The following is a 22,058-nucleotide window of genomic DNA, read 5'->3' as shown; positions in this document are numbered from 1 at the left end:
ATAGGTTCAGTAAGTGGGAAAAAAGAGGGAAATGACTCATTGTATCTCTCATGCTCAAGCAAGTAAGGTTCCCGCCCTCAAGAAGCTCAGAGCCTTCAAGGATCTTTACTTCTGAGTTCTTTTTTTTCCAAATATTATTTATATAATTAAACCATGATTGGAAATAAGGCCTAGTCCACTTCTCCAAGAAACACCATGAATTCAATTCAGTCCTTTAAGGAAACAACAAGCTATACTTCAAAGGCATCTAAGAACATGGTCTCTGGACAAGTCAATACAGAAATGGCATCAGTTGCATGGGAAATGTTTTACAACTATTAGGAAATAACTCAAAAGACCAAATTGAGTACAGTGTCTTGAATTTGGGTGGCTTTAAGCATTTGATAATATTTTGAGCACTGTAAGAAAGCAATTATGCCAGGGGCCTGGGCAGTATTTTACTTTATAGTTTATGCCCTGGTGATCAGGGGCAGAGGAATACACTTTCACTGACATCTGTGACATGGTATTTTCTTTCTACATGAGGAGAAAAACAATTCACGAAGGGATAGAACACACTTCTACTGGTTTCCACACATCAAAATTGTCTGCTTTAAAAATTAAAACAAGAAAAATGTTTTAATTCAAGTGGCATTTCTAAGAACAAGCAGGCCCTTGCCATTTAGCATGCCATTCTATGTCCTATATTTATCCATGTATTCTATATGCTGTGGTTAAGCTATTATTATGAAAAAAAAAAAGCTTACCATCTAGGACTTAGCCAAGAGTATATAAGCTTTGTTTCCAAGACTTGGTCAAGTGTATACAAGACACTGACGATATACAAAATCACCATTATTCATTCATCAGTTATTTACTGAAGATTTGAGAAGCTACTCTAGGAGCTGGGAGTAGGAAAGTGGACAAAATGAAGTCCCGACGACTCAATGCACTTACGCTTTACTGACGGACGAGAGCCAAGCTCACATCAGACATGCCAATCGGGACGCCTGCGTACTAGCTCTCTGCTCATGTTCAATTCTCCATGATTTTGCCCCTCACTTGGGACAGCCGACTGGTCTAGGGCAGTTAATCCATAGGCTGGCTAGTGACTAAGACCTCTGGCCTGGCATTAAAGTAAAAAAACCACCAAGTTGAGCTTATCTTCTCTTACCCTTAGAACTTGAACTAGGGACTGTCAAGAGATGAAGACCATTAGCAATGGCAGCGCAAGCTGATAGTTCATGATGTCTCTCCTGACCGAAGGACAGTGAGGACCTGCTAAGGCAAATGCAAGCTGATGTCATGATGCAGCAGAAACCATGAGCATGCAGAAACATTGAGGAAGAGCAGTAATTCCCAAACCAGGCCAGACTGACCACAGGGAGACATTCTGGAAACATACGGGGCATTTCAGGTTGTCCCAGGAAGTGGATGGACAGTGTGCTTGCTGTCCTGCAGTGCTCCCGAAGTCCTGCACTATGAAGAACTCTCTTGAGCTCTGCATGAGTTTAATACCTTGCAGGACATTCATGCAGCTATAATCTGTTTGGAATTACCAGGGCTTAAAGCCTGACTGCTTTGCATATAAAGGTGGAGTGCACTACCCTGTAAATCTGAGGACTGTTCTGTTCTGTTCAGAGTTTACCATGACCGGCAGTTCCACCACCTACACAAGGCTGCTCTGCAATTTAAGAGCCTTGGCCGATCTGCATCTGAAGCTGCTGCATTCAGAGATTCTAAGAGGAGTTAAAGTATCTGAAACGTCACTGGGTCCTGAGGTGGTGTCTGCCTGAGCATTTATGTATTGAACTATACAATTACTACATTACTTACTTCCTTTCTGTTTCTCTTTTCTAGTGAGTAAGACATCCTAGTGGAGTGTTGTGTTTTGTTTTTTTTTAAGTATGTGTAAAAGTAGATTATATTGTGAATTTTGGCTTAGAACTGCAAGTAACATGAGGAAGGGCTACAGAATATTTGTTAGAACAAAGAGGGTTGCGTTTGATGTGGTTGAAAACCACTGGGTTAGAAAAGAAAGGGGTTAAGAAAGCAGTCAGAACAGATAAGAAGGCATATACAGGAGAAGTGGAGTCATTCCATGAGCCAGCCCCTAAAAATGGTTCTTCCAATTAAGCTTCCAGATGATCCAGGACCCCCAGCACTCCCACCTAGATCAGGCCACTGCAAACACCTCTTGTCCTCTGTCTCATGCCCCCTCTTATCCATCCTGATGCCATAACTATTGTCCTAAAATGCATCATTACTAATAAAATGATATGTCATCTTATTCAAAAGCTTTCCAAAGTAACAAGTTGCCTTAAAGTACAACCAAACTACCTTCCCAAAATAATTTATTGCCCACCCAAGCCTGCTGGGTGAGCCATCCCTAATCTTCCCTAAATAGCTCTCAAGCAGTCCCAAATCCCATCTTCACATCTTTGACCTTTCTCATCTCCCTATGACAAAGCCCGTTCTCACCTCTAACCATAACCTCCATTATTTTCTCTTGGAGTTCGATTCAAATCCCATATACACAAGCCCGAAGTGATGATTTCTTTCTCTAAAAACCTAGAGGGAGCAATTAAGTACGGCACAATAGTCAGAACATGGTAAGTTACACCATGACAACAAACAGCCCCCAATCTCAGTGACTTACAAAGGTTTACTGTCACTTATGTCAAATGCCCAAGGCAGATGAACAATGCTCTGACACTGTGTCGCCTTCATTCCAGGACACAGACGTAGGACAGCCTTCTTCTGGAACACTACTGCTCAACACAACAGAAGGAAGAGAACATGAGGACCCCAATAATTCTTAAGCTTTTGCTCAGAAGGCGCCTGTGTCACTTCTCAGATTTAAATGGCCAAAGCAAACCATGTGACCAAACAAGATGTTAATGCAGCAGGAAGGGGAGGGGCAACAAATATTCTCAAATAATCTTAAAATCTACACTAATTGAATAGTTAGTGACCACTTCCTAGGGATACATGCCTTCATACCTCTCGAGTACAAGTTTCAGCAATAAGCCATGTGTTGGTTCTCTATTATAATAGGATGATTGTAGCGGATTTGAACATTTTAACATCCTGAGCAAGGCGAAATCCTGAAGCCCAGTTGATCAGCATGAATCCTTTGAATTCATACGGTCTCTTTAGAATTGCTACTTTGTGAATTTAGTTTACCAATGTAATGAAATTCCAGTACAATTAAATAACCTGGATATGAATTTAAAGTTCACTGTAACATCACAAAGCTTAGAATTAGTGTCTTGAATATAATTTCCTGCCAATATAATGGGGTTGGATTTTTTGAAGTTTTTGAAATATACAAATTTGTAAGTGAGCTATGAAATATTATTAAAGTCTCACTCTATGTAAAAATTAGAAACAATGAAAGCCTTCCACGATCCAACAATGTGAAGAATTTCATTTTAAAGTGGGTGAGCCAGGGGAACTAGAAACTGTTTAGGCTATGCCACATAAAGGTGCCAACTGAGCTAGTATTCAGACATCCACAGACTTTAATATTGTAGAAACCAATTCTGCAAATTATTTTACGATTGTGCTGTTGTTTTAACAGTCGATACTTACAAATTAAGATTTTTTTTCAATTCTATTAATGATGCCATTTTTATGTTCACCGATGCTGAAAAACATGGCCAGACATCGATAATGTTTGAACCACTGCCAAAATATACCATGCTGTTAATTTAGGTACTGTGGGTAAAACTGCAATACTTCCAGAATCTCTCTCCTGGCTTTAGTGCATCTCCGTATCAGTCGGTGTTTTTCTAAGGGGTGGAGAGAAGTAGCTCATCTCCATATCAACAGGTGATTACATGGGGAAGTGAAGACATATCTGGACCAGAGAGGAGGGGGGGGATCCTTTTGCAGCCAGGTCGCGAGAGGCACAGGTCAGAAGTAGATGACTGCTTGTAAGCAATAAACGGGTTTCTCCCACTTTATTTCTCCCTTTGACTGATTTCAGCTTCGAGGGTTATTTGCCCCAGGGTGGGAACATATTCCTCCCACCCCCCAGCGTAACAGGTATAAACTCAGAGATGTTGGAATAATACTGAGAAAATAAACACAGCATCAGAGCAACAAACAGTAAGATATGATGACTGAAGATTTATGAACCATGAAGACAACCTGTTTGAATTTTTCCCCCCAGGAGAAAACATCCTGCATGACAGGCTTTATGAATTATGTGAGCCCTCCAGGTACCACCGCTTGCAATAATCTGAACTTTAAACCTTTTTGCCACAAAGAGTGACACCAGGTGGGCTTATTCCCAGTAACTGTTCTTCATTCAGGTGTTCCGCCCATATATAACTTTTTATCCAAAAGAAAAATGAGAAAATATTGACATGTTTAAACCATGGTAAGTACCTAACTGCTCTCTGTCTTCTATTTAAAGATATGGCTGTCAAATCCATCACTCACAAAGATATTTGCGAGCACTTCTCCAGTAAATCTGTGATGGAAACTGCCTGTAGAAAAGCCCTACTGGTATTAATTTTGTGATCCTATTGAGTCTCATGTTAACCAAATAAAAATGTATTATGCTCACTCTTATTATGTGGCAGGTGTGGACAGCCTGGAAGAGCTACATGTTTACTTATGGAGGCCACAGCTGTCTTTCTAAATTACCCAGTGAGAACAAATACTGACTTTAAAAAAAAATGTAATCCAAATGAATAGGATGTAAAATGTCATTGACTCAAACCCATTTAACAAACATGCCTACTATGTGTACAGCCATGTGCCAATTTAAGCCTAAAACTCTCATCAAACAAGTTATCTGACCTGCTATCAAATAAGCTACTGTACTTTGGACTCTCCTAGAAACACAGTTGTGTTTTGCTCAGTGGTCAGCATAATTTGCCAGACCTTCTTACTCATGCTTCAGAAAATTCTCCTAACCATTGTTATTTAACCAAAATTACCTCTAAGAGGAAAATTCACTGGAATTCATGTAACACTGTTCATTGCTTTATATTTTAATGCTTTGCTGATAGGGAGTTAATTTCACTCTCAGCTCTCTACCCCAGCCTAAAACTGTTTCTTTGCTAGCTCCTCTCTCTCTTCTAGGAAGATAGTTTACATATAATGCTGCAAACCATGAGGCCCAAATAAATTTAGCTGGGATTTGTACAAGAATGGCTTTGGCATTTTCCAAACAAAGCAGAGCGTTCATTTCCTCTTCCTAACAGACCTTCTTCCCTTCAATGTCCAAGGACTTACAGAAATGCGTACACTGACTCTGTGTGTACTCTTATGCTTAGTGCAAGAATTAGGATATTGAGGATTCACCATATCTCCTTGTGGGCTTTTCACAGTGCCCCTCCCAGGGATCCATCCCTGAGGCCCTCAGGCCCCCAAGGGGTCCACAGTCAGAACTAGAGCCTGGTGGGGAGGGGATGGGGGGGATAGGAGAAATAGGTGAAGAGGATAAAGAGGTACAAAATTCCAATTATAAAACAGTCACAGGGATGAAAGTACAGCATAGAGAATGTAGTCAATAATACTGTAATATCTTTATATGGTAACAGATTTAACTGCACTTACTGCCGTGAGCATTTATAATGCATATAATTGCTGAATCACTATGTTGTACAGCTGATATCAATATAATGTTGTATATCAACTATACTACAATTAAAAAAACAAATAAAGATCTGTGGGGTGGGAAGATATGGTAGGTGAACTTGCTTGGGGAAAAAAATTTAGAGCTTTATTCCACTAACCTTGAAATGAATCTAGTTCTATGAATGATGAATATAGGCAATGAAATGCCATAGTATCAGCAGTACTTGGATTTTGTCACCAAAAGAAATCATGGATATTTTCATCTCACACTTAAGTTGTTGAAGATGTGAAGTATCATTTCGGCTCATTACTGCTTCGAAATTACAGCAGTTACTGGGCCTGCCACAGGATTTTTTTAATGTATTAATAAAGTTGAGATATCCTTTCAATGCAAATTCTTTTTAATGTTCGATAACTGTATTTCAATACAATGGGTGCCCTTTGTTGTAATAGTGATTTTATCTGATTAGTTAACAATGTAACTGTGAGAATGGTCCAGTTTATGTAATGCCCTGCCAGGGAAGCCATGGCCCAGGAAGAGAACCCGGCGGTGTGCTCGGTGATCAGGTTTAGTACCATGAGGACGAGAAACCTAGGGATGCTCAGGGCTGCTCTAAGCTACTCAATAAACAACAGCCACACAGATCATTTTTGGATACTTACTATATATTTCCTATTACTATATGTTTCCTATTACTGCTGTAACAAATTACCTCAAATATGGCGGCTGAAAGTAACACATCATCTTACTGTTGCGGAGGCCAGAATGGGTCCCACTGGATTAAAATCCAAGTGCCAGCAGGGCCGCGCTCCTCTCAAGGCGCTAAGGGAGAAAGCATCCCGTGCCTCCGCCAGCTCCTACAAGCTGCCCACGGCGCCCGGCTCATGACCGCTTCCACCTTCAGAGCCAGCAGCACATCGCTCCGAGCTCTGCACAGCCTTCAGATTCTGACGCTGTCACTCGCAGGGCCCTTGTGATTCCCCCAGGCCTGAGTCATCCAGGACGATCTCCCGATCTCAGGACCTTAACTTAACCACAACTGCAGTGTCCCTTCTGCCAGTTACAGCAACACACCCACAGGCTCCACAGTGAGGAGGTGGATCTCTTTGGGGAACCATTATTCTGCCTACCACACCAGCTGTGTATCCAACCACGATTAATGTCAAAATAATCCAATGGGTTTGAAAATATCATCTTCAGTGTGATAGAGGGGAATTTTGAGGTTTTAAGTTCAGAGGTCAAGATTACACAGTCAGCAGCTGCAGAAACAGGATTCAGTTCTCATAGACCCCAGACTCTAGAGCAGCTACTCTGGAGGCCTACTATGTGTTGATGCTTCACATGGCCACCTGCCCTTATTCCTTCTCCTTCATTCTTGCCGTCCTATTTCTCTGAACCCACTCTCACTGCCTCTTGGATGCTAAGTTTAATCCTTTCTTTCGTGGCTTTTGGGGTCCTGGTGCCTTCACTAGCATGTCCCCAATCAGTGCCTACATTTTATTTTTATTTATCCAGTATTAACCTTATTGATGGACATACTTCAGAGTAGGGTGCAAGCAGAAAGAAGAGGCTCACCTAGCAGCTTCTTTACCAGTCAATACGCCCAGTCCGTATAGCTCCTAAGAATGAAAATGCAAGCTTTGCAGGGAATGCCTTTCAGTACCTGTGAGGCCTTCTACAGGGCATTGCAGGTCAGTGCAATGGCCTCCTGTGCTCTTCTGTGCAAGGCTTATCTTCAATTCTATTGGGCATGTGGTTGGGGCAGGGAATGCATGCTTGCTCTCCAACAGTCGACAACCTAAGGGGTATGAGTGGGAGTAAGTTGAATCATCTGGTACAAACATGGCAATGAGCCAGAGAGAGACATGGTAAGTGCCCCAGGCTGAAGGTCAATATCACAAAGAGGCTCTTACTAAGGGAAGAAATCAGACCAGGAGGACCTTCAGCACAGGCAGGGTGCTCTGCAGAGTGAAGAGGGTTTGCAGGTGAGGGAGGGCTGTCGGGCATAAACACATACGACAGCTAGGAATTATGGCCTGGCTCAGGGAAGAGCTTTATTTGGACTGAAAACAGATTAGACTGTTGGTTTCCATGAGGGAGGGGAGGGGTGGGTGAAATAGGCGAAGTTGATAAAGAGGTACAAGCTTCAAATCATAAAATAAATTACTCATAGGGATGGAAGTACCACAGACGGAATATAGCTAATAATCTTGTAATTTCTTTGTATGGTGAGAGACGGTAACTATACTGACAGTGGTGAGCATTTCATAATGTATAAAATTGTTGAATCACTATGGTGCACAGCTGAAACCAACATAATATTGTATATTAACTATACTTCAATTAAAAAATGAAATAAAATTAAAATAAAGAAAAACAGGACACTGGACCTCGAATGGGAAGGCTTAAGTTTGAGATGCCAGCTCTGACACTCCCTGTGTAACCAGGAAAACATGATTAGAGCCAGTTTTCTCATCCATAAAATAAAAGGAAGATAATAAGAAGGCAAAAATAGATGAAATAATTTCAGGGAGCCTGCAGAAGTGTTCATCTTAATGTGAGGTCAGGATCACAGTAGGGGACCATTATCTGGAAAGAAATGGGAGGAGGTGGCAGAGGACATTTCCCAAAAATTCAGCAGGATTTTTCCACTTTATGATGGTTCAAAGTCAATATGCATTCATCAAAAATCCTACTTCAAATGGGTGAATTTGGATCTTTTCCCAGGCCAGTGCTGTGACGTGAGTGGGGCAGGGCAGTGAGCCCCACAATCAGGGGGTGAACAACCGATACACCTACACCTGTGCTGTCCCCACACAACCACTATTTTCTACTTTCAGTACAGCATTCAATAAATTACATGAGCTGTTCAACACTTTATTATAAAATAGGCCTTGTGTTAGCTGAGTTTGCCCAACTCATGTAAGTATTCTGAGCACTTGTAAGGGTGGCCAGGCTAAGCTCTCATGGTAGGAAGGTGTACTAACTGCACTTTGGAACTTACCGTATTTTCGACTTACGACGAATTTATGGGGATGTCGCTTCACCATAGGTCAAGGAGGATCCATATAGGATTATCAGTAGTCTGAGAAAACTCAAGACTAAATACCCAACATTCCTTCGGAAGACCGAAGACTTTTCTACTCCAACTGCTTTCTTACTAATATTATGAGAACAATCAGATATCGGAAAAAAAATAACAGGTCCCATATTATTTCAGAAAATTTCCATTTAAAGGAAGTTACCTATTCCTCAAAGACCAGAGAATAATGGCAGATCTAGCAGATGGAGAATATAGATGTAGAATCATCACAGATTCACTGATTGAGCAGCAAGTCTAGAGTTTTCCATGACTGAAAGCTGACTTTGTATGAAATATAGCACCTAAACTTACAGTAGCATGACAGTGTAAGGAACCTCCACAATGTAAAGATTATTTTGAATATCAAAAATATTCAAGCACTTGGGAATAAAAGTGAAAGACAAGTTTTCCTAAAAATAAGTCAATTGAGAATGATTAATCCAGGAGTCTTTTTTACTTATATAAATTGTGTGCAAATATGTAACTTGGTTGCAAGAACTATTTTTCTTAATTCTTTTGTGACTCTGAATAAGTTTCCTTAACTGACCTGCACTCTTAGCAGCCCATCGACAGAAACTGGAAGAAACACTTTCACGTCTGTAGTTAAAAAAAATAAAATAACAGGACACCCTTTCACAGTTCATTTCTTCACAAAATGTAACAGGGAAATAAAAGATTGGTATCCAGTGCACACGTTGGTCTTCCTATTCAGGCTACATGGCTGAAGTGGCATCTTTAAGCTTGAACTGCCTCATCTGTACCTTGGTGATTAAAATGAGATGATTATGTGAAACAATCAGTGTAAAGCATCTGACATTCTGTTAGATGGGCGGGAGTGGCAGGCACCCGTGACTCCTTATTCTCCACTAGCTGGAGCTGATGCTCCGGGAGCCCCTCTCTGGAGGAAGAGGAAATACTTGGGCAATTGGCTGATTGGCAGGTTCAGGGAGGAGGAGGTGGGCGTTTGAAGGTCGGTCTGTGATTGGCTCTCAGTCAGGACCTGCTTACCTGCACACAGGCTAACATTCTGACCTGCTTGGTTCCACCCCTGAAAGTGCCCCCGGACCACACCTGACTCCAGGGTAAAGGGTGAGCTAATCTACTCTGTCCCAGACCAAAAGCCCAAGTTCTCTAAACCCGCCCTTATTAGCAATGAAACTGCAGTTTCAATCTTCTACTGGCATAATTTTTTGCTTTGTCACTTGGTTCTGAATTCAGACACATGGACAAGAACGTGCTTTGTTGTGCTCATACAACCCAAGTAAGAGAGGCAATACTAACTTCTATGGCTAATGGTACCACCATCTTCTGAATCCTCCTAGGTGACCTTCACCACACATCCCGCTGCCTTCCTGACATCCTCATCGAGTAATGAGAAAGCATTTCAGCTCAACATAGCCCAAATCAAACTCCTGGCTTCCTCTGCCACACCCACACCCCACACCTGTGCCCTCATACGCTCCCTCCTCTGGGAAACAGCAACTTCCTCCTTCTGGTTACTCAAGACAAAAATATTGGCGTCATCTTTGATCTCTCTCTCTCTCACAATCTGCATGCCACCTGTCAGCAAAATTGCATTGGTTCCACTTCACAGTATTTTTACCCTCTCACTTCCACTGCCTCTGCCTCATCCACATCATCACACTTCTTGCCAGGAATTATTTTATTTCAATAGCCTCCAACTGGTCTCCCTGCTTCTGCCTTTACCCCCCTACATGTCAACACACCAATGTGCACGATGCTTTAAAGTCAGGTAATGTCTCCCCCTGCTCCAAATCCCCACAGTCTGGCGTCTCACTCAGGAGAGAAGCCACAGTCCTCGCGATGAGGCCCAAAACTGTCGACATCCCCAGGCAGGGGTGGGAAAGGCTCTATTCCCTCCACTCAGCTCCCCGGCTTCCCACCTACTCCCTTCCCTGCTCCCTCAAAGCCTTTGTGTTGGCTGTGCCCCCCACCTGGAACACCTGCTCCCAGTTATCCTCAGGCCTTTGTCTAAATGGCAGCTCCCTGTAAAGCCTTCCCTGAAGACCCTATTTGAAATAACTACCTTCCTATTCCCCGGCTCTCCCAATCCGTTGACTTTGTTATTTTTCTCCTTAGAACTCACCAGCACAGGATGTTTACTTTTTTATGTTTGTTTCTTGTCTATCCCTGCTCACTAGCATTGAAAGCTCCTGAGAGAAAAAACTTTGCTTCCCCAGGAGAGGCATTCAAGTATTTGAATTAATTAATTAATTAATTAATGAGGCAGAGGTACAGAACAGAAACAAATACACTTCTTCCTTGCTGGCTGGCTTCTAGAAGGCATGAGGATAATAAATATCAAAAATAAAGAAACCCCAAAAGTATAAAGTCATGATTTCTCCATCTAAGGAAAGCTAGTCAAGTTAGCTGCTGAGCACAGACAGAATATTCTTTTGGCAGATGTCAGGTGGCAGTCTTGCATACGTACGAAGTTGGCTTGCAGGTGACATAATGAGGTCATTGGGAGCAAGAATGTTTAGAAATGATAAATAAATCTATATGATTTCTGCAGAGGTCTCCTGGTAGCTTCTGAAGCTCTGCTTCCCTCCGGCCTCCTCCACATCAAAGCCAGGCTCTCAGCCATTCGGCAGCATCTTTACTTCAGTAAATTCCATTTCAGGGCAGTTGTTTTATTTGTCTTCTTCATGTACCCCTCTTAAAAACGATTTGTGATGCTTGAAACACACCTACCAAACTGCCCTTCACTCGATGTCAGAAGACCCACATGCAAATTACAGTGCGCTTTCTAATAATACGCGATATTGTTGTCAAGAAACTCATTCCAGGAATGCCTGCAGGTTTCATTTGTTAAATCTTATTAAGTATTCTAAAACGAGAAACTACAGAGAAGGAAGAAGAAAAGGATGTTTTACTCGTCTGTCAGGCCCCATTGCTTCTGACGGATGGCCTGGGAGTGACTGCTGATTTTGTTTTCGAGGAATGCTCCATCGCAAGAAAATGGGGTTTGTCTGGCATCTCTTACCCCAGAGACAGTCCTTGATTCCTCCATTCACCGGGAGGGTCTGCCAAAACACAACCTCTTCCCCAGTGCTGAGGAGGGAGAAAACACTCAAAATTAAGAAGGGTACTACCAGTTTGAAGCCACAAGGTGATGACTTAGGTTCCTACAAATGGTACATACCAAACTTATGTGAACTTCTGAGTATGGAGCCTGAACAAAGAGAAACCTGGGTCCCAGGACTTACACAGGTTCACTAACTCTGCTGTTGAGGCCCTTGGAAATCTCTTCTTTAAAAAATGCTAATATTAGAAGTGGGAAGTCATGAAACAGACATTCAGTCAATAAATGTTCATTGAGCACCTACTATGTTTCAGATACTCTTCTAGGCAGTGAGGATACAGACAGAACAAAACATGACAATTCCTGCCCCCAACACTGTGTTGTATACTTGAAACCAATATAATATTGTATATCAATTATACTTCAATGAAAAAAATAAAAAGTGCTCAATAAAAAAAAAAGAAAAAGAAAATTCCTGCCCTCATAGAGATTACAGTCTCGTAGTCCTTCCAAAGTAATTTCCAAAGCAAGATTTATTCCTAACATGGAATCTACTTTGTAAAGTAGAAAAAACACTCAGACTGGAGCTGCCACCTCATAGCTGTGCATCCCTTAACTAACCTCTTGGAAAGGAATGGTCACATCCCATGGGCACACCAATTTGGTAAATTGCAACCTTCCCTTCCCACCACTCCAGCCAATAGCTGAGTTCAGAATAATGATTTCCCACCTTAGTGAACATCGAATCACACATGGAGCTTGTTAGAAATACAAACTCTTGGGTCTCCCTCTAAGTGATTCTGACCCAGTGAGTCTGACATGGAGTTCACAGAAGCCAAATTTTTTAAACAAGTATCCCCTAAGGAGAGGCAGACAGAAGTGACCCTGGGACGTCACTTTGGAAACATTACTTTAAAAGAGTAATAGCCTGAAGATCGCCACCATCCAAAAGACAAACAACAACAAATGTTGGCGAGGTTGTGGAGAAAGGGGAACCCTCCTACACTGTTGGTGGGAATGTAAATTAGTTCAACCATTGTGGAAAGCAGTATGGAGGTTCCTCAAAATGCTTAAAATAGAAATACCATTTGACTCAGGAATTCCACTTCTAGGAATTTACCCTAAGAATGCAGCAGCTCAGTTTGAAAAAGACAGATGCACCCTTATGTTTATCGCAGCACTATTTACAATAGCCAAGAAATGGAAGCAACCTAAATGTCCATCAGTAGATGAATGGATAAAGAAGATGTGGTACATATACACAATGGAATATTATTCAGCCATAAGAAGAAAACAAATCCTACCATTTGTGACAACGTGGAAGGAGCTAGAGGGTATTATGCTCAGTGAAATAAGCCAGGCAGAGAAAGACAAGTACCAAGTGATTTCACTCATCTGTGGAGTATAAGAACAAAGGAAAACTGAAGGAACAAAACAGCAGCAGAATCACAGAACCCATGAATGGACTAACAGTTACCAAAGGGAAAGGGACTGGGGAGGATGGGTGGGAAGGGAGGGATAAGGGCGGGGAAAAAGAAAGGGGGCCTTACGATTAGCATGTATAGTGTGTGGGGGGCATAGGGAGGGCTGTGCAACACAGAGAAGACAAGTAGTGATTCTACAGCATCTTACTATGCTGATGGACAGTGACTGTGAAGGGTTATGTGGGGGGGCTTGGTGAAGGGAGGAGCCTAGTAAACATAATGTTCTTCATGTAATTGTAGGTTAAGGATACCAAAATGATTGATTAGATAGATTAGATAGATAGATAGATAGATAGATAGATAGATAGATAGATAGATGATAGATAGATAGATAGATAGATAGATAGATAGATAGATAGATAGATAGATAGATACATGATAGATAGATAGATAGCCTGAATATTTATTCCGTTTTATACCCTGTAGAGTTGAGACAAAAATCAAGCATCATGTGCATCCATTGCTATTAATGTTTTTCACTGAATAGTTTAAATACCACCAAGAGATCTGTCAGCAAGTTTCCTGCAAAGCAATGACTCCTGGTGGTTACATTGGGTTAAATCCTGTAACACTGAGTGAAAATAATATTTTACCACAATTATTTTTTGTGACAAGAGTCCGTTTTCATGTCTTCATGGCCTTATTCAAGAAACTATACTGAACACCAGATGTTTGTAAGGCATCATTCTAGGTAGACGGAAGTCCAAAACTGAGTGAACCAAGAAACATTCCTTTGTTGCATGAAAATTTGTTGAGGGCTCAAAGCCAGATGCTGGCCAAGGTCAGGGTAGGCAGGCATTTTCTCTAAAGGGCCAGACAATATTTTAGGCTTTGTGGGCCACAGAAAGTCTCTGTCACATATGATTCCTTCAGGGGTTTTTTGGCCCTTTTTTAACCCTTTAGAAATGTAAGAACTATTCTTGGTTCTCAGGTAGTACAAAGACAGGCCACGGGTTGCATTTGGCCTGCAGGCTGTGGTTCACTGACCCATCCTAGGTGATGGGGCCACAGCAGAAAGCAAAACACACAACAGCCCCTGCTCTCAAGCAGAGGGACACATATAATAAAAATGTAGACAGCAATTAATTAAATTCTAGGAAAAATAATAAGGCAATAAAGAGTCACAGCAAAAGAGAACATTTCATAGAAGGGGTCTATGGAAGATGACACGCAGAGATCTGAATGAAGTGGGGAAATGTGCACCCCTCTTTCAGATATGGCAAGACTTGCTCAAGTTCAATTATCATCACGGGGTATAACGTTACCACCGTTTGAGAATGTTGGGGACCTTGTCCAAAACAAACACAAGTAATTTTCATAATGAAATGGGCTTCAGGCCACATATATTAATAGTCAAGGCAGAAGTGAACGTTTTTCTACAAGATGTAAATGCAAGTGGTTTCGACAGGTTCTGGAAAGTCAGCACCAACTCAAGCTTCATTAACAATCAGATGCGATTCACAACCTTTTCATACTGAGAAATACTCTCCAGCCTCTTGAAGAATCCTTCTAACTCCTCCCTCCCCTGACAGACGGCCTGTCGCTCTGCTTTCCACCTTCACGTGTGTCCATTAGACACGCTGACTTTGAGGTCGGTTGATCCTTACTATAAAGCACGGTGTGAAGGCAGAGCCGGGTCTTTGGAGTTACAGTTAAGGGAAAACATCTAAAGAGCACCTCTGTGAGCTGGCTAGATGTGGCAGGGGTGAGACAGACCGCCAGCTACAGGCAGAGGCACTGAGCCGGGCTGGGAGGCCCTCGGTGAGAACGAAGCCCTGCCCACAGACTTAACACGCAGGCAGAAAGCCTGAGAGAGGAATGTGGCCTCCTTACACTCTCCTCTTCACTGCCCTTGGTTTCGGGTAGAAGCCGTGATGTGACACTGACCATTCTCCAAAGAGATACTTTTGTTCTTTTAAGCTAAAGTCTCAAGAAAAGATGGAGATAGTGAACCAGAACAACCCTGTGGCAAACGTGGGCTGTATCAGTAAATCTTCCCTGGCCAGAAATCAAGGTCTTGCCCCTTACTCGGTCTTAGAAAAACCATGTGCCCGGCTAGGTAAGTAGTCTCTCCAAGAAGTGGTCAAGAGATACAACACACACAGCTTTAAAAAAATAATAAATTTTAAACTCTTAAATTCTGTTTTCTTCAATATCCAAAGACACAAGTTGAGAAGCTGGCTGATGCCATTCACACATACCCAACAAGGGCATGGAAAATGGAAAACAGAGCCCCAGCCCTTCCCCATGTGGAAAAATTATAGTTCCACGGCTGGGTCGGCAGCAAAGTGCTTCCTGCCCGAGGAGCCTTTCACAGTCTGCGTCTGGAGCCACCGCAAGCACCAGATACCACGCTGGGCTTACACCCTGACAGTGGCCCGACCGAGCAGCAACTGCAACTCTGGCTTCAGTTACCATTATTTCCTAAAGTACTGAACTGAGTGTAGTTTCTTTCTAATCCTGGAGTTGCCCTGTCCCAAACTGCCCATCTCTGCAGAGGGACAGGAACACTGTAATCAGGGCCAAACTCTAATAGCACTTTTTCAAAGGCCTCCATAGCTTCCTTTATAAGTCTAAAAAGGAAGGTAATCTTAAAGAATAAAAGCCACACCACACACACACACCAAAAAAGGAAAAACCCACAAAACTGTTCATTGGCATTAGTCTCTGTCCTTCCAGATGGTCTGGCACCGTTCCTGCCCTTCTTCCTCCCTGACAGCGCCAGGCCGCCAGCCCCAGAGCTGAGTCCCAGGACATGACTCTCATGCACTGTCACCTCCAACCAATGTCCTGGAGGGATTTCAGGAGAACCGGGCTTCTCAAAGGCCATAGTTCCACATGAGTAGATTTGAGCCCACTAAGGTATGAAATCACTTGGTCATAAAATCCACATGAATTTCCCAAGTGTGCAGCATGTTTTGGAAACATTTACCACCTCTGTAGGCGCTTCCTGCTTTGAACCTTTCCTCCAAAGAGTAAGTGAATCACATGCAGAATTTATCAAACATTCTGAAGTCCTGAGTTTTTGTCAAGAATTAATGCCACAGATATCTCTAGAAAAGAGAAACACTACAGCTCACAGCGAGGAGTGCTTTAAACAAGCCCTTTGTTCACTTTACATGCAACAATGCATTTCATCTTCACAATGAGACTCAAAGGGGGATGCTAATATTAGTAACCCATTTTATAGTGGGGGAAAGTGAGGTACAGAAAGATTAAGTAACTAAGTGTCCACAGCTATTCAATGGCAGGACCAGGACTTGAACATGAGAAGTCTGGCTCCTATGCCCGCACCATTAACTGCCACTCCAGCACCTTGCAACACCTGTGGAAATCCGTCTTCTCCACCTTTAAGTGGAGCGCACACAAAACTAACCTGCCCAGCATTTTCTGATGCCGTACCTTATGTATCAAACATTTTTGCTTTCAGTCATATATCAACAAATAAAAATCATAGTCTCCCTTTATAGCTTCGGTCCTTTAAATACAAGATGGAACTGGAATTTCTGTGACCTGTGTTCCTTTTCCCTAAGAAGCAGGTATCTTAAGACAATAAAACAAATACTTTCTCAGCAGGCTTTTCATTCTACTGTTCAGCCTTTCCATGCACATGCTGGCAATGGTTCCGTGAACTTGGATTAAAGGTCCAAATGGACGAGCATATTTAATTGCATTACTTCCCCATCCCCTCCACAGCCCCGGGGCCCCTTTAAATCTCCCACCCAGGGACAGTGGCTCAGGCAACAATTCCTACTGCCACCTCCAGAGAAACACAGCCTGCACTTACACCCTCCCTGCTCCAAAGTGGAGGTCCCTAGACCTGCTGCCACTTTCTCAGGCACGACTGTCTTGGGCAGGAACAAGCACAGCTCCGAGTCGACGGAATGTGGCGGACTGCCACCTTTCTACCTCATTAGGTCACCCAACAGAAATCAACCTGATTCACTGGAACAGTTTGTAAGGAGAAAGCCAACTTTAAAAAAAAAGTGCATATGGAGGAAAATAAATACATGTCCCTAAAAATTTTCCCAAGTTCCTACCTCTAGCACAAACTACCCTTTCAGGGAAATGGAGCAATAAAAACTCCTGCTGAGGAATATAACACATATATCATTTTTTCCATTAGGTACCTTCCTTGAGCTTTTCTAGTCTGGTTCTTGCTTAAAAAACCCGACTTCCTTTTTTTCGGGTCTCTTAAATTCTTTTTGGCCAAGAGATTGATCTAAAAGGTAGTGGTAACTTGTTATGGCAGATTAAAGATGGGGTCCATGTCCCTCCCTTTGAATAGGAAGGTTTTAAGAGACAGATTTGAATAACCGGATATGGCAGAAATGACACTGGGCCAGTTTCTGGGCCCAGGGCTGAAGAGACTTCACAGCTTCCACTCAAAAGCTCGCTGGAGCCCTGAGCTACTAGGGATGCATTAGCACAATAACGCTGCTAGGGAGACCACGTCAGTCCCTTGGACTCCATGCACAGGGGCCCGGCTGAGGCCTGCCTTCCAGGGCCCCCCCCAGCAGGATGACCGTGAGTGGGGCCACCGGGACTCCTTGGCACCAGCCCAGATGCTGACTGAACCCCACCGAGCTGCCTGGTCTGCATGGAAAGCCATCCCCTAACCAAGGGGGCCCCAATTCCTGATCTGCAACCGTGACATTTAATCAAGTGCTCTTTTAAGTCACTAAGTTTTGGAGTCATTACTCATACAGCATTAAACTGTAAAACCAGTCCTTCCACAAAACCCCATCATTTATTCACATGTCTCACTCAGCCTCTTTTCTCACAGAGGATCCACTGTGGAATGGCTCGTTCCTCGGCCCTCAACAGGTCCCCCTCGGTGCACACCCTCCCTGTTCTCCAGTCTTTCTAGACAGTAAGGTGTTTAGCTTGCTGCTTGCCACTGGGCTGCAAAATTGCCTCTTTCACTGTAGAACAACCAGAAGCTATGCCTTCCTCTTCAAATTCTGTTACCTGCCAAAGATGATTGAAGGCTCTTGTACCTTCAAATAAATGCAACTCACTTATACTAAACACTTTGGGGTAGGCTAGACACAGGGTTATCTGATTTCAAAACTCACCTATATAACTTACTTTAGTAGCATGGAAGGTGGGGAGACAGGCAGGGGAGAGGCAGGTGGGGCTGGACCCTGGGATGGGAGCAGCAGAAATAGAGGGAAATGGCTCAGGAGCTAGGACATGATGGAACCTGTAGGGTGGGGTGAGCAGACTTTGGTATGCCTCCTCATAACTAGGCGACTGTCTTAAAAATCCAGAGTGCTAGGCCCAGGCCAGGTCAGGGTGTCTGAGTGGGAGCCCGGGAGCATGCGTTCTCACAGCTCCTTGGCGGTTCCCACGTAAGAGCCTGCGGACTGCACGCTGGGAATCCCAGACCCGAGGTCTCAGCTCCTGATGAGAAGAGGAGAAGAACGGATGGCGCAGCATGAGCTGTTCAGTCTCAGGCCCGAGTAAGGCCAAGATGGAGCTAAGGAGACGAGGAGGAGCTGATTTCAGGGGAGGGGACTGTTTGACGCCAGGTAGTATGAGGAGGGACCAGGCCTCTGAGGAGGAGTGACTCACTGAATTAGCAAGTTTGGGAGGATAAACACCCCAGCCCCTTCCTTCCTCTCTGGGCCTTACACTCCCACTGGACACTCATCGGTCAGCTCTGGGCCCTGGGAGGGCTACTCCTCTGCAAGGGCGCAGCAACAGGCACGGAAGTATCTAACTCCTGAGAGAAGCATCAGCAAGCCCCTCTGGCTACAGACCTGCAGGCACCTTCCCAGCCTGCTTTAGGAGCACCCAAGGGACCGCCCATCTCCAGAGGCCCCACTCCGTAGCTCTCCCCCAACTAGTCCAGACCTAGAATAGGGGTGTCACTTACCAGGCCTCCCGAAACTCCAATTAAAAGTGTGGAATTGAATTGGCTAAGCTTCACCTTCAGCATCGAAAGCAATACACACCCCCATGATCAATTTCTTTTTAGATTTATTAAGCCTGGATCCTTAGTCACTGAAATTCATTAATGAAGGCCCCAAACACTATCAGATCACCCTTAACTTAGCATTGTCATCTACTAAAAAGATAGCGGACTAGCCAAGACTGAGCCTCTCAGCTCTGGGAAGCGCTGGGGAGGAAAACCAGAGAGGCCCTCCCTCACCTCATATTTGTGATCAGACGAGGTGATCCTTTGGGGTCTAACAGTGTTCTGAAATAATTCCTCCTTAATAAACTCTTTGCTCTTCAAAGGAAAACGGAGGGTTCCTAAACAGGAACTGTGAAGGTTCATTTGTGATTCACTTGAGTCTTTTTGCAAGAACATGGTAACAATGTAGGAAGCGATGTGATTTCTGAGTAAGTAAATTATACTTTATTTTATGATGTCAAATAGATATCAACTTGGAGTGTCACAATGTTTATACATCTATTAGCCTTAATTATTATTATTATCTACCACAGAGTTAAGGAAAAAAACATTTTTTTTCCCCTGCTAGTGTTCTAAAAATAAATCTCCAAGTGTTAATATATATGAGTCGGTTGTGTTTTTAATACAGGGAAGTGTGGCTCCATAACATCCATCTTCTTTCTATTAACTTCAAGTCTATCTTTAGTAATATTTTAAATGCATGATTTACCATGTATTATTAATTTTCCCTGGAATGCCCACTCTGTCTCTCTATCAGAGGCAACGTGTTCTTAAAACCCAGGCAAGTCTCACCTCTCCCCTGAGGTGGGGCTGGGCCATGACCTCTACCTGACCTGTACCACTCCCTTTACTAATCCGTATCCTACCTCTAATTTATACAACACAATTAGCCCCCCTCCAGTTTCCTCTAGTCTCTTCCCATCTGTTTTCCATGATATGGCCCTTTATTAATTATTCATCTCAATGCAATAAATATTTATTGAGTTCCTACTACAGGTAAAGACAGTATAATGAGGTGGTTAAGAGATGGAGGGATGCCCAAGTCTGATGCACCCTGGACCCTCACTTACTACTTGCATAACTTTGGGCTAGCTGCTCAACCGTGCCTCAGTTTCCTCATTTGCACAAATAAAGCTAATAGTATGACCTGCCTCAAATACTTTCTAAATAAATCACTACTTGCAAAGCACTTGGAACAGGGCCTGGAGTATAACAAACCTCAAGAAACACTAGCTGTTACTGCTCTTACAATTGCTAAGTATATTCCTGGGTTCAGGGAATATGGAAATGAATGGGGTACAGTGACAGTTACACATTTTAGAACTCCTTCACTGATTTATCAAATACTGTGCACCTACTATGTGCTAGGCACTATTTAGGGGATATAACTGTGAAAACTCTCTTTCAAAGAGCAAGCAAAATATCAAGCAGTAGAAAACTAAATAAATGAAACTATAATAGGATGTTAGATAACTCTGAGTCCCATAAAAAATCATGAAGCAGGTGGAGGGGTGAGAGAGTGATGGGGTGGCAGAGGGGACCACCAGGGAGAGGGCACTTCAGCAAAGTCCTTGATGACATGGGAGTGTGAACATGGAAGAGGGTCCGAGGCAGAGGGAACACAAGCCTCAGGTGAGAATGTTCTCCAAGGACGAGCGCGGAGGCCAGTGTGTCCAGAGCAAAATGGGCCAGAGGAGAATGGCAGGAGAGGATGGCAGAGGGGTGCCAGGGGCCAGGCCGGGCCTGGGAGCTCCTGGGAGGACCGCAGGCTTTCTCCCGAGGATTGTGGGAGGCCACCAGAGGGCTCTGAGCAGGCCAGTGACATGATGTGCTTTGTGAAGAATATGCTAGAACGATATGCATTTTCTCTAATTGTCAAAATGGTCTTAGGAGCTCTTGTAGACTCTTGAGGGCAGAAACCAAGGCTTCCAATTGGTGGAATCTCACACAACTCACCTGGAGTTGTATGATTAAATGCCTTCCTAACTGAATGATCTTTGCCTTTCCTTTGTCTCAGTAAAAAAAAAAGAAAAAAAAATCACCAAGGATCCTCTAATAGTTTTTCTCTCTGGTTTTGTTTTCTTTGTGGGGCTTTGGTTTGTTTCCCTTCCTAAGCACTTTTCAAAGAGATGAACGATAATTTCACTGCCACAGAAGTCCACTTTCCCATGACCTCAGACTTCTGGAACAATCTTGAAAAACAGAACAGGAAACATTCTGCTGAGCTAAGACTCACTCACTGCTTCAGAACACAAAACCTCCACACTGTACTTGTGCCTATGTGGATACACAGCAGTTCAATCTCAGTTAACATACAGTCCTAACACCCGTCGTCCCAAACTCACAACAGAATAAAAATCTTAATGGGGGATAATGGCGTTCTTAGGGCCCAGCATACTGACAATGATGCTTAAGAGACTGACTCTAAAGAGAGCTGAGCCAGAAAAAAAATCTAAATCACAAAAGAACTACGCTGGGGGCCACTGCAAAACCCCAAACTAGTGTTCCTCAAGTAGCTGCCACCAGAGGTCAATTATGTCCTACATCTTTCAATTTACAGAAAAAAAAGAAAGGAAGGAAGGAAGGAAGGAAGGGAGGAAGGAAGGAAATAGTAAAATATAGTCTAGATGGATTTCTATGCAAAATGGGTAAAATCAGCAGAATTTTGGTATGTGGTAGGAACAGTTCAAGTTACACTTGTACTTTAAAGCTAATGGGGAAAGATTTTTTTTTCTATGATGAATCCCAATAAATTGGTAAGATAACAAACTGACACATAGGGAAAAAACACTATTGTAGGGTAGATGTCATTGGTGTTAGAGAGTTTATATGCACTTATACATGAATGCCAATTCATTGAAGAAGATTGAGTGGACAGGCAGACACCGGTCAATACCAACCCCAAACCCTGTACCCCATCTTCCTTACTATCAAAATCACAAATTTTT

General features: G+C 43.1%; 1 protein-coding gene and 1 long non-coding RNA gene across 8 annotated transcripts in view; one reads left to right on the top strand and one right to left on the bottom strand.

Moving 5' to 3' along the window:
• The window catches only part of LOC130684918 (uncharacterized), a 150,620-nt gene extending 144,634 nt beyond the window's left edge, over positions 1–5,986 (top strand). The window contains exons 4-5 of one of the 2 annotated variants that reach the window (XR_008999282.1): positions 2,495–2,591; positions 2,715–5,986. This is a non-coding gene — a long non-coding RNA (uncharacterized LOC130684918). The remainder of the gene's footprint in view (positions 1–2,494; positions 2,592–2,714) is intronic. The other variant, XR_008999283.1, reaches the window with a different exon arrangement.
• TAFA4 (TAFA chemokine like family member 4) overlaps positions 1–22,058 on the bottom strand; it is a 337,579-nt gene that overhangs the window by 214,822 nt on the left and 100,699 nt on the right. The window lies entirely within an intron of this gene.

The sequence above is a fragment of the Manis pentadactyla genome, chromosome 1 (assembly GCF_030020395.1).
Source record: "Manis pentadactyla isolate mManPen7 chromosome 1, mManPen7.hap1, whole genome shotgun sequence".
NCBI classification, from domain to species: Eukaryota; Metazoa; Chordata; class Mammalia; order Pholidota; family Manidae; genus Manis; species Manis pentadactyla.
This window is presented reverse-complemented; position numbering and strand designations above follow the sequence as displayed.